Source organism: Juglans regia, chromosome 13, assembly GCF_001411555.2.
Source record: "Juglans regia cultivar Chandler chromosome 13, Walnut 2.0, whole genome shotgun sequence".
In the NCBI taxonomy this organism is placed as follows: Eukaryota; Viridiplantae; Streptophyta; class Magnoliopsida; order Fagales; family Juglandaceae; genus Juglans; species Juglans regia.
In genome coordinates, this window is record NC_049913.1 from 39525382 (window position 1) to 39539746 (window position 14365).

The window sequence follows — 14365 nt, forward strand, 5'->3', positions numbered from 1 at the left end:
TTCCCTCATTTGCTTTTGGGAGGGTATTAACAAAGACAATACAAACCCAAATCTTGTAAACTCTATTAATTGTCTTAGAATGTGTCATTAAAGATAACATTGATAATTACCATTGTTCTGTTACTAACGATAATGCTTCATCCATGATCCAAGTTTAAACTCAAATACTCTTGAGATAAGTCTAATTCAAATAGACAGTATCATATTTGGATCCTGCTACTAGGTTGCCCAATGTGTACCGCTAGGCATGCCAAAAAAATTTTAATAATTTCTTAAACATCTTTAAATAATTTTTTTAAAGAAAATCAAAAATTCACTAATAATCATTGATAGGTCCCAAACACAGATAATACAAGTGCTAAGATAATTTGTTTCTCTTCGGGTGAGAAAGTACCACAATTTGGATAACTTTTTTCTGATGATTATTGATAAATTCTAGACTGCTTAAGTAAGTAAGGCCACGTACAAACTGCTGAAATAAATGATAAACAAACTGCCGAAAATAAATGACAACTTGCAACTGAATAACCGAAACACATGACATGCACGTAACAACATGAAAATAGAGCACACGAAATAAATATGTGAAAAATAGAGTATACGAAGTGAGTATGCAGGAAACATCCTCTACTGCCTATTACCCAATCTCCGAAGCATGCATACGAGATCTTCACGTATAATGACCCAGTCTACATTGAACGCATGCAACTGGTTCCCACATCTAACCTCTTCCTTGATCCTTGGGATTTGGTTTGAGGCCTCTCTCTGAACGCCGCATCTTAACAATACCTCCCCCATCAAGTGGACTCTTGTCCCCAAGTTCCACCGAAGGAAATCGTTCAAGCAAGGATTGGTTGGTCTCCCATGTGGCGTCCTCAATGGGTAGATGTTTCCACTGGACCAAATTTTCTTCTTCAAGATTATTTCTCCGCTTAACCCTGCGAGTGTCCAGTATGTACCGAGGTTCGAGTATAATAGCCCCTTCATCATTTACTAGTTGCAGCTCCATTGAAGGTTTTGCAAGCTCTCCCACGAAAGTTTTCAAGAGCGATATGTGGAAGACAGGATGAATGCAGGCTCCTTCCGGTAGTTGAAGTTTGTATACGACGGCCCTAATCTTTTGTATAACTGGATATGGTCCGTAGAAGCGACTAACTAGCTTCTAGTGAGGGCGTTTGAAGATTGTCTATTGTCTATAAGGGTGCAACTTAAGAAACACCAGATCACCAACGTCGAATGAAACATTCTAACGTTTTTTATCCGCAATTTGCTTCATGCGATTAATGAAAGTCTCCAGATTGCTTTTGAGTTGACGTAGCAGCTTGTCTCTAGCTTCTAGACTTTGGTCTACTTCATGCATCGAAGAAAACCCATTATGGTAAATGAGGATTGGAGGAGGTAAACAACTGTATAGTGCCTGAAAATGGGTCATTCCCGTGGACGCATGATACGTTGTATTGTACTAGAGCACAGCCCATGGGAGGTAGTTGCTCCACTTGCGTGGCCACTGATGAACCATACTCCGAAGGTATTGTTCAACACAACGATTGACAACTTCGGTTTGTCCATCCGTATGTGGGTGATAGGTGGAACTGAGTAGTAGCTTGGTTCCCGACATTTGAAAAAACTCCTTCCAAAATTTGCTGATAAAGATGGGGTCCCGATCGCTAATGATGGACTTAGGTAGGCCATGCAATTTATTAACACCTTCTATGAACCTTTTAGCCACGATTTTAGCAGTAAAATGATGATTTAAGGATAGGAAATGTGCAGACTTGCTCAATCGGTCGACAACTACTAGGATCGTGTCCTTGCTGTTGGATGTCGATAATCCTTCAATGAAGTCTAAGGTGATGTCATCCCACACTTGGCATGGAATGGGTAATGGCTGCAGGAGCCCAGCTAGCGACATTGTTTCAGACTTCACATTTTGGCAAGTTTCACATTTTTTGATATACTCCTACACTGCCTGGTGCATTTTTTGCCAGTAGAATTGTTAGGCTAACTTCTTGAACGTCCACAAGACCCCTGAGCGTCCTCCTATTTTGGTGTTATGCATTTCATGTAGTAGTTTTGCCCGTAATGCTACATGAGAAGGAATGACTACTCCCCCTTTAAATAAGAGCAACCCAATTACGCCATGCATGCAGCCCTTCTAGTTGAGCATTTGTCAGGCGAGTTAGAGATTGGGTGTAAGAGTCTCCTTCATAAGGTTTTTTAATCTCATCCCATACGGTCACCTCTGGCACATGTAGATGGTGAAGAACTAGGCTACCAGAATTGCGTGAGAGGGCGTCTGCTGCTGAATTCCAGCGACCTGGGCTGTAAATGATCTCTTATTCGTATCCCATTAGCTTGACTACTCATTTTTGTGGTTCTGGCATAGCCACACACTGCTCCATGAAATATTTCATCTACGCTGGCCGATTAGAATGAAGAATTTTTTTCCCAATAGATAAAGACGCCATAAGCATATGGCATTCACAATTGCAAGCATTTCCCTGGCATAGGTTGACCAAAATTTTTTTGTAACTCTCAATGCTTGACTCATAAACGTAATAGGCCTGTCTTGCTACAATAAAACTGCTCCAATCCCCTCCCCAAATGCATCGGTTTCAATGGTGAATGACTCATTGAAATTAGGCATAGCTAACGTCGAAGTGGTTGTCATCGCTTATTGGAGAGCCAGAAAGGCTGTGTCGGCTTCATCATGCCAGCAAAATTTTCCCTTCTTAAGCAGGTTGGTCAGGGGTTGAGCTATGATGTCGTAGTTGTGAACAAACTTTCGGTAATACCCTGATAAGCCTAAAAAACCACGTAACTCAGAAATATTAGTGGAGGGTGGCCATGCGACCATGGCTGCAATTTTACTATTATCAACCTTCACTCCTTGATGTGTGACAATGTGCCCCAAGTATTCCAATTTCTATTGGCCAAACACGCATTTGCTTGCATTGGCAAAGAATTGGTGTTGTCGCAAGGTCTCCAATGTTTGTCTAACATGCACCACATGCTCATTCGAAGTGGGACTATATACCAGAATATCATTAAAAAAAAAATCAAAATGAACTTTCGAAGGTAGGGTCAAAATGTTGCGTTCATGATGGCCTGGAATGTCGAGGGGGCGTAAAAGGCATTACAAGATATTCGTAATGGCCGTTATGGGTACGGAAACTAGTTTTAATAACATCAGAAGGATTTACTCTTACTTGATGATAGCCGGCCCTCAAATCAAATTTGGTGAAGTAAGTGGCGCCATATAATTCTTCCAACATATCGTCCACAGTTGGAATGGGAAAACGATCCTTGACGATGGTGACGTTAAGTGTGTGGTAGTTTGTGTAAAATCGCCAACTGCCATATTTTTTCTTCACTAGTAGTACCGGCGACGAGAAGGGATTGGTGCTAGGACGAATGAGCCCTGAATCTAACATTTCTTGGACCTATTTCTCAATTTCAGCTTTCTAGAAGAAGGCATACCTGTATGGGCGCATGTTAATTGGCTCGGTCCCCTCCTTTAGTGTAATACAATGATCCACTTCGCGTGCAAGTGGTAAACTTGAGGGCTCCTGGAACACATCCTCATACTTTTTCAACAACCTCTGCATACTTTGTTGTTGATCTTCAGTTAGTGTATCAGGTGGTGCAGTTTCCATGGTTGGTTGGAAACCCACAGCAAATAACGCATGTTCTCGGGGAAACTCATTTGATATTTCTTTTGGTGAAGCTGCTTGAATCACTTGCACATCCACCCCTTGCAGCCTTCGATCTTGATTTTCCCAAATAAAATCCATGGTCAATTGTTTCGAGTTACAAACCACGAATCCCAGCATTTCAAGCCATTGGACTCCAAGGACAAGATCAATACCTAATAAGGGCAGAGAGAAAAGGGTGAGGTAAAATTCGGTGCCTTGTAATTCTACCAGTACCTTATCGTAACGCCCCTAACACGTTAGTCTTTCTCCGTTGGCCACCCGGGCAGGAAATGTCTCTGTAGGTATGACTGGCAATCTGAGCATGCTTGCCAAACGGTTGTTGATGAAGTTGTGTGTCGATCCGCTGTCAATCAACACCATTACTTTATGGGGACCCATTTTTGCTGTTACATGCATGGTTTTCGGTGCTGTCCATCCCATTAATGTGTGCAAGGTGATCTTTGGTTCAAGTTCAGGTTCCTGCACCTCTACTGCATCTCCCCGTGGTCACTTCTAGCGTTTGTTGGTCAGTAATGTCCTCACATATCACGGTACCCGCATGCCCTTCCAAGAATAATAGCTGCGGTTTTTGACATCGATGGCCTACTGTAAAACATTCATTGCAATTGAAACAAAGACCTTGTGCTCTCTTCCTCTGCATTTCCTCCCAAGACAAACGCTTAATGGGTCCAGCAGGTGTAGTAGGAGCTACACGCGTGGCTTGTGGAAGAGCTAACGGAGCTCTTGCAGGTGGTAATCGCACGAACCTTCTCTACCGTGTGAGTTGATCATCCCTCATCCTTGCCAAGTTAATGGCCTCTTTGAGCAACTGTGGCTTAAACATCTGAATCTCATCCGCTATTTCAGCCTTCAAGCCACCCATGAATGTCCCCACCAATGCTTTCTGAGTCCATCCTTGGACCCTGTTGCCAAGCTTTTCAAACTCGCGCTGGTAGTCCCTCAAAGTCCCTAGTTGTCTGACTCAGGAAAGAGCTTTGTCAAAGTCCTCACACTCTGATGGTTCGAAGCGAGCCCAGAGTTCTTCTTCGAATTTCTCCCATGAAATCACGTGTCCTTCATCCTGAAATGTTCTGCGAATCCACTGCCATCGTTGGTTACCCTCTCCTTCCAAATGGTATGCTACCATGGAAACCTTCTGGACTTATGTTGTGCCCTGGTATTCGAAGAACTGGTGCACACGATTAAACCATTCGGTTGGGTCATCTCTTGAAAATCAAGGAAATTCCAGCTTCGCCGTTTTGGAGGAGATGATCTGGCGAACCCCATCGTTGCCTTCCCGGTGATGGTTGCAATTGTTGGGGCTCTCCTGATTTGTCATCAAGACATCAGAGAGGCGGTTGAGAGTTTCTTCCAAGTGACGAAGTCTGTCCCCCATGCCGAGTTACATCCTGTGCAATCCATCTTGCACTCCCCCGAGCCCAGCCTCCATATGCTCAATCCGTTCTTTATTGGTTCCCATAATAACCTAGGTCTGATACTAATGATAGGTCCCAAACACAAATAATACAAGTGCTAAGATAATTTGTTTCTCTTCAGGGGAGAAAGTACCACAATTTGGATAACTTTTTTTTTACGATCATTGATAAATTCTGGGTTGCTTAAGTAAGCAAGACCACGTACAAACTGCCGAAATAAATGATAAACAAATTGTCGAAAATAAATGACAACATGCAACTGAATAATCAAAACACATGACATGCAAGAAACAACATGAAAACAGAGCACTCGAAATAAATATGCGAAAAACAGAGTACACGAAGTGAATTTGTAGGAAACTTCATCTACTGCCTATGACCTAGTCTCCGAAGCATGCATACGAGATCTTCATGTATAATGACCCAATCTACGCCAAACACATGCAACTGGTTCTCACATCTAACCTCCTCCCTGATACTTGGGATTTGGTTTGAGGCCTCTCTTCGAACGCCGCGTTTTAACAATCACTTCCTTAAGAACTAAATAAAATAAAAATAAAAAACATATATGAATGGTCAAAATGAGGAGACAAATCACAGAACAAGTTAGTATTTTCCATCATATTTAGATGTAGTGATCCTTATTTGTACAAGTATTTTTGAATCAAATGTACTCATGACAAGTTGTATTGAATCAATATAAATACAACATAGCTATACGGGTTGGTTATCTTGACGACTCTCTTATCTTCAAACTTTTCAGCCTTTACTACAAAATGGATTTCTTTAATTAACTAATTCTTTCTTTCTATCATAGTTCAGAAAAAAAAAAAAAAAAAAAAAAAAAAAAAAAAAAAAAGGCAAGCTCCTTCAAAATAAAAAATAAAAAAATAAAAAAAAGGCAAGTTCAAGGCAGATTTAATTAATTAACAGTTCGGCAAGCAGGCTGGTGCATCTGAACAGCCTAGTAAAATTCGTTACCTAGACAGATTCACCGACAAAATCAATTGGACCTCAAATATTTGTTTGTTCAAAGCCCACCCAAGTTCCGGCCAGTACCTTACCTACCAGTACTCTAATTACTAGACACGCCTTCAATTCAATTCCCTACCTTTTTTCCAATGAGGAATGATAAAACAACCATCCGTTTATAATTTTTGAACGATTTTTAAATAAAATAATATTTTTTAAAATATTTATTTTAATTCTGATTTTGATTTGATGTGTTTGAACTTTGAATTTTAAAAATCAAAATCAAAATAAAATATTTTTAAAAATGTGCTTTTATTCATAAGTTGTAAATAAAATATAGTTGGATTGTATCATTGCTCTTTGGCAATTAATAATTCATATTCTCATAAGTAGTTTTATCTTTATACACAGGAAGTCACATGCCTACTGCATACTTTTACAATTAATTAATGTAAATATATCACTTTATTAAAAATTAATTATATATTATAAAATAATTTAGAGTTATAAAAGAATAGTAAACTGATTATTTTCCTATATAAATTAGCATTTAGTCATTTGTCCCTCCCAAAATGACCATCCAAACCACCTCCACACAATTTCCTTACGACTCAATCAAGACGACTAGTTGAATGTAAAGTTGGTTACCTTTGGCTTAAAAGATAACTATCATATAAATGTCGAGGAAACTTAGCATTGTTGTATAGTTCCTTATAGTTTTCTAAAACTTGTTGACAAAAAGTAGTTCTTTTAAGATTTAGCTAAAAAAGCAACACACTACTATTTAACTTAAATCATATATTATAAATGTGGTACTTTGTATTGTAAAACTTCTTGAAAGAATAAGGAGATCCATAGGATCTTTTACCTCTAGTTATTTGGATTTAAGAACTGAAAAACCTACAAAAGAGAGTAGAGATTTTCTGTAGAGAAAGGGCTTCCAGTCTTTTGCCTTAGAACTTTATGGAGTGAATCTAAAAGAAAACACAAGCCCCTTTATATAAGCAAGACTATGGACCCTTACTTATTACTCTTACAACCTTTGGGTTGTCCTCATTATTTTATCCATAAAAAAATAGCAAAGGTTAACCACTTTATTTATTAAGGGCAATTACATATACTTGATAGATGAAGTGAACCACCTTAGGGAAGACAAATGGTTTTCTAGGGAAACCAAAAGTCTAACATTCTCCCACTTGATTCAGTTAATAAGTAAAATTGAAATGACAAAAAATAATGCCCTCAATTATGTCAAGGTATCCTATCCACAAATTAGGGCAGTATTGCTCTCTATAGTGAGCATTTCCTTTCCATGTGTCACAATACATAGTATCCCTTAAAATAATGTATGAACAACTAATAAAAGTCATTCGGGTCCAACTTAATCACCAAATGGATATAATGAATTCGTTACTTAATACGCAAAACTGAAAATGAATTCAACTTTATTTTTTGTGGAATATATAGCAACATGAGAGAGATTACACTTTAGATAGGCCCATACGATCCACATGACCCTGAAGTTGTTTTACTTGTAAACCTTTGGTCATTGGATCTGCTAACATCAAATCTGTACTGGTGTGCTCAATATACACCACATTATTTTTTATGCTCTCTCTCACACTAAAATATTTTATGTCAATATGTTTGCTTCTGCTTCCGCTCTTATTGTTCTTTGAGAAGAACACTGCAACGGTATTATCACAAAGAATTTTTATTAATTTTTTAATAGAATCGACAACTTTAAGACAAGAAATAAAAATTTGCAACGACATGGCTTGTGTCGTTACTTCATAGCACGCAATAAATTCTATATTCATAGTAGATGTAGCAACTATAGATTGCTTCGTACTCTTCCAAGATATAGCTCCTTCAGCAAGAAGAAAGATATATCCAGAAGTAGACTTTCAAGTATCTACAAAACCTGCAAAATCTGAGTCTGAATAGCCAACCGCTTGCAAATTTTCTATATGCATGTAGGTTAGCTTATAGTCATTGGTTCCTTTCAAATACCGCATCACCTTTTTTGTAGCTATCCAATGTTCAAGACTTGGGTTATTTTTATAGTAACCCAATAATCTAACTACTAGACATGTCTGGATGGGTGCAAACTTGAGCATACATCAAGCTACCCATTGTAGATGCATAAGGCACACTTTTTATCTATTCTTGTTCCAATGCATATTCAAGTAATTGACCTTTATGAAATTTATCACCTTTGATTATGGGAGTTACAGAGGTTTTACAATCTTTCATATCAAATCTCTATAAAACATTTTCAATATAGGCCTTTTGAAACAATTCCAAGACTCTTTGTTTCCTGTCTCTGTGAATATCTATGCCAATGACATAAGAGACTTCACCCATATCTTTTATTTCAAAGTTTTGGGAGAGGAATTGTTTAGTCTCATGTAATAAGCCCAAATACTCGCTTGCAGGAAGAATATCGTCTACATATAGGACTAGAAAAATATATTTACTCCCACTGACCTTAAGGTATATACATTGATCAACAAATTTCTCGATAAAACCTATTGAGATAAGAATCTTCTGAAACTTTAAATACTATTGATGGGAAGCCTGTTTTAGTCCATAAAGAGACATTTTCAACTTGCATAATTTCTAACTGTCATCACTAAAACCATCAAGTTGTTTCATGTATACCACTTCATCAAGATGCCCATTAAGAAAATTCATTTTCACATCTATTTAATGTAACTCTAAATCAAAATGAGCTACTAAAACCATGATTATCCTTAACAAATCCTTTTTAGAGACCAAAGAGAAGGTTTCATGATAATCTATGCTTTCCTTCTAAGTGAATCATTTAACGACAAGTCTAGCCTTATATCGTTCGACATTACCAAAAGAATCTTGTTTGGTTCTATAAACCCATTTGCAGCCAATTGTTGCCGCCCTTTCTGGTAATTCAACGAGATTCCAGACTTGATTCTTATAAATGGATTCTAACTCATTCCTCGTGCCATCCAACCAAAATGTAGATTTATCTCTACTCATGGCTTGTGAAAATGTAATTGGGTCTTCTGGAAGTCCAACGTCAAAATCAGACTCAGTTAGGTATACAATGTAATCATTTGGATTAGCAGGCCTACATATTCTTGAGGATCTTCTTAGAGCAACCACTTCGTAATTTGGAGATGACTCAATTGGCTCAAACTATAAATGCGGAAGAACTTCAGGTTAAACCTCGTTTACAGGAACATGATGTTCTTGAATTGGTGTCACCACATGATCTTGCGATCTATTTTTCCTTAAGACAACCATTCTTCCTCCAAAAGAAGGCAAAGTAGCATGTTTAAGTGTTTCCTCAAAAGTGACCTCTTGAGAATTCACACACCCATTAAGTTCAACATCCTCAAGAAACCTTGCATTTTTATATTCGACAATTCTAGGGCTATGACTGGGACAATAAAATCTATATCATTTGGAGTTACTTGAATACCCAATAAAGAAACCACTAGTTGTCCTTAGGTCTAACTTTTTTATGTTAGGATTATAAATCCTAACTTTAGCAGGACAACCTCATATGTGTATGTGATTTAAGTTAGGTTTCCACCCTTTCCACAATGTGAAAGGTGTTTTAGAGATAGACTTGGATGAAACCATATTCAATATATACACTACAGTTTTAAGTCAAAAGGTTGCCAACTGAATGCAGGGAGAGATAATTCTCCTCAAAAGCGGGATGGATATCTAATTTACACAAGTTATCAACTAAAGTTCCAGAACCAATAAGAATTTTATTCTTAAAAATAGTCATAGTATTCTAAAAAAAATTGTAACCTTTGATAATAAGTCTGGAAATGGAAATTAAATTTCTATTAAATTTTGGAATATAAAATATATTATTTAAATTCAAAACATGTCTCGACTTGAGAATCACTCTAAAAACTCCAATTGTAACAACATGTGAATGCCCTTTATTTCGGATGAAAATCCAAAGTTCACTTGTTGTTGGTTTCCTTCTAGTGAGAAAACCCTACAATGTATTCACAATATAAATTGAAGAATCGGAGTCAATCCACCATGAATTTTTAGGAGCATCAATGAAAAAAGATTCATGACACACAAGTGAGATAGAGTTACCTTTCTTTTCAAGCCACTCTTTATACTTGATACAGCTCTTTCTTTACATGGCTCTATTTCTTGCAAAAGAAGCAGGTCACCTTTTTGCCATCAGATCTATTGGATTTTGATGGCACATTATGCTTCCTTTTCTTTTGAGGTCCACCTTGACCTTTTTCGGTCTTAACTTCATCATTCACGATCATATTTGCACTTTCAAGTCGATCATGCTTCATCCTTTCCTCTTCTTACACACACATGGTCAGAAGATCCGTAATTGACTAATTTTCCTTATGTGTATTATAAAAGATCTTGAAAAGCTCATACTCTTATGACAGTGAGTCGAGGATGAAATGGACTAAGAATGGCTCAGATATCTTTATTGTTAAGCTCTTAAGTTGAGAAACAATATCTCTCATTTCTGTAATGTATGCACGCATACCCTTAGAACTGTCAAAAGTTTTAGTAATGAATTACCTGATAAGAGTGCTAGCTAAAGCCTTGTCAGAGCGAACAAACTGTTCCGCAATTGCTTGTATTAATTCATTAATTGTAGCGCAGTCACCAATAGAACCTATAATGCTCTTACTCATATGAGACTTAATGAGCATTAGATTTAGGCGATTAGATCGCTCCCACCATTGACGATTTTCGATGACTTCCTGTGTATCCATATCTCTAGTAGTAGGTGGTTGCTCCACACGAAGTGCATGGTCAAGATCCCTATACCCCAAGGTAAAATGAACTAAATCTTTCCAGTCCAAATAATTAGTGCCATGAAGCATTGAAATAAAATATAAACACTATCAGCTAAGGATCATGGAACAATGGCTACAAAAATCAAGAAAAATTGTAATGCTATGAATTCAAGTAAATTTTAACTTTCCTGTGAAAAAAAGTTGCATAACAGCATAAATTTACTTATCTTTATTTATAAGACAAATTATTATGAATATTAACAAATAAAACTATTCACACCTGTAGGCAGAAGACAAATTTTACAGTTAAACCGAAAATCATTTTCTTATTCTAATTAAATCACAAAAATTAAAGATTTTCCTGTAGGGATAAAATCTTTAAAACTTATGATTTAGTTACAATGAGATTCCAAATTTATTTATGTATTCTTTTAAATAATAAGGATGATGTAGCATTACCTACATTATTCAAAAGAAATACAACTGGACATGTACTAAAATAGATAAAAACTTATTAACTATAAATTAGCCCAAAGATCCATCAATATATATAAAGCGTGAAATTAAGCCCAAAGTCCAAACATGCATTTGAAATCCATTAATATAGTTATGAGCACATCTCTAAAATAATTAAAGACTCATTATATAAACAAAATTGAAATACTAATAATTCAAACACAAAGTTGAAAGGTTTAGCTTTGATACCAACTATAAAACTTCTTGAAAGAATAAGGAGATCCATAGGATCTTTTACCTCTAGCCATTTGGGTTTGAGAACTGAAAAACCTACAAAAGATAGTAGAGATTTTCTATAGAAAATGAACTTCTAGTCTTTTGCCTTAGAACTTTATGGGGTGAGTCTAATGGAAAACAAAAGCCCCTTTATATAGTAAGACTAAAGACCCTTACTTATTACTCCTACAACCATTGGGCTACCCTCATTATTTCATTGTACAAGTGGACAACATTGTAAAAGATTTAAGACATAAATACGAAGTTATAATGCCATTTTTACTATGACTTCAATGGGTGAAAATGTAGACAAGAATATCAATGATCGAGGCGGTCCATACATCTTTCAAATTAATGGTCAGAATCATCATAAAATCATAACCCTACATCCAATAGATGGTTCTAATCCTCGATTTGCATAGTTATACTTCTATGACACTGAGAATGAGATACAAAATTGAATGAGTGTACTGAATCAAAACAACTCCAATAAAAATATTGAGTCATCAATTCTTACTGCATTGGTCCATATGCTTAATGAAGCAAAAGAATTGATGAAAGTTTTTCGTATGGAAATGGACCGTTTCTCAGAGGATGATATTCATCAAATGAGACTACGTCTTATTAGCTCAAGAACAACAGATGGAAGAGAACATAATTTGCCCAACTGTTCTAAGATTGTTATAATTATTATTGTTGATATTGATATTAAGGATGCTCATCGACATATTGTTTTCGAATATAAAGAATGTGGATTAAAAATGATTAATGAGTTGCATCCATCATATATGGTACTATAGTATCCTATTCTTTTTTTCAAATGAGGAAGATGGATTTAGGCTTAGTATTTTACATAGGACTGATTATAGAAGTACATAAAGAAAGAAAGAATTCATTACTATAGGGGAATATTATATATACAGATTGTAAGAACGTGAACGAGAAGGACAAGGACACACAATAATATATGGCAATTGTTTATTCCAATAATTTCTTGTTGATGCATACACATGTATTGAAGAGATCCAACTAATGTGGGTGAGAAGAAACCAACGTAAATTAAGGGTTGAGTTATATAGTGGATTGAAAGATGTAGTTTTTAGAGGAGATACAACATCTGCATATACTAGAAAGAGAATTATACTATTACCTTCAAGTTTCACAGGAAGTTCAAGATCTATGGTTGAGAATTATCAAGATGTAATGGTCATTTGTAGGTGGGCAGGTTGTCCCGATTTATTTATAACATTCACATGCAATGCAAAATAGACAGAAGTTAAAAGTTTTCTATCTAAGAACCCGGGACAAAAAGTAGAGGATCGACCAGATATAGTCACAAGAGTTTTTAAAATTAAACTCGATCAACTTCTACATGACTTAAAACATGGCCAACACTTCGGGAGGGTTCTTGATGGCAATACTTCCTTTATCATTTGTTATATTTATTAGTATCCTAAACTAGAGAAATATGTGTTGATCTAATTAAATTTATATTGTGTCTTTTCAGTTATATATACTACTGAGTACTGAAAGAGAGGACTACCACATGCACATATATTGCTTTTTTTACATTATGATGACAATCATCCAACTCTGATAGAAATAGATAGAATAATATCCATAGAGATCCCAGATGTTAACAGAGATAAAATTGCTTATGATGCGGTGAAGCAGTATATTGTTCATGGTCCATGTGAATTTATAAATCTAAAAGCAAGTTGTATGATTAATAACAAGTGTAGTAAAAGTTTTCCAAAGAAATTTTATAGGGAGACGTCAATTGATGGAGATGGATTTGCAGTATATAGGAGAAGAGATGATCCTCATATGTATATTGAAAATAATGATCTTAAGTTGGATAACAAATTTATTGTTCCTTACAACGTGAACCTGTTGGTGAAATATCAAGCACATATAAATGTCAAATGGTGCAATCATTCAAGATCTATAAAGTATTTGTTCAAGTACATCAATAAAGGACCTGACCGTGCGACTGTAATTCTGGAAGAAAATCTTCATATAGATGGTTCTACAGGGTCACAACATGTTACTTGAAATAATGCTTTCTTCTCCAGGCGAGTTTAATCTATCATCAACAAATGCAACAAAGTTGTACCTAAATCTTGAGATTCCTGACGTATCAAGAATTCGGGAAAAGTAAAAATAACATTTATTACTTTTTATTCTCTAAATATTTAACCATCGTATTTATATATCTATTAACTTATTTTGATTGAATTAGGTTGCAGGATGTCTTCCAAAGGGAAGTCAGAACCATGAAACTAAAGCAAACGGTGATATCTAATACAGAACTTCCATTCTACAATAGGAAAGCAATTGCAAAAATTAAAGAATTTGAATAGATTGCATAGACAAATGTATTGATTTTGTGTTTTGAATTTAATATAATATGTCATTCTTTAAGATTATACAATTTCTATAATAACTAATAACAATTTAATATTGTTAGAATTATTAGTGACATGCTTATGCAAAATTGTCAAGATAGACAACAAATTTAGATGATATTATAGTTCATGCCTTATATGCAAAACAAAAGTTAAATTCATTGAAGGAACTTCTTGATATGAACAATATAAGGTAAAACCAAAATTTATTGTACCAAAGTAATTTTACAAAACAAATTCTATGTATATTTTCATTTGCACATACACACACGTGAACATATATATTTTAATTAAATGTGTAGTTTATTTAATAAGTGTTTCGGTATTTAGGTATCGGA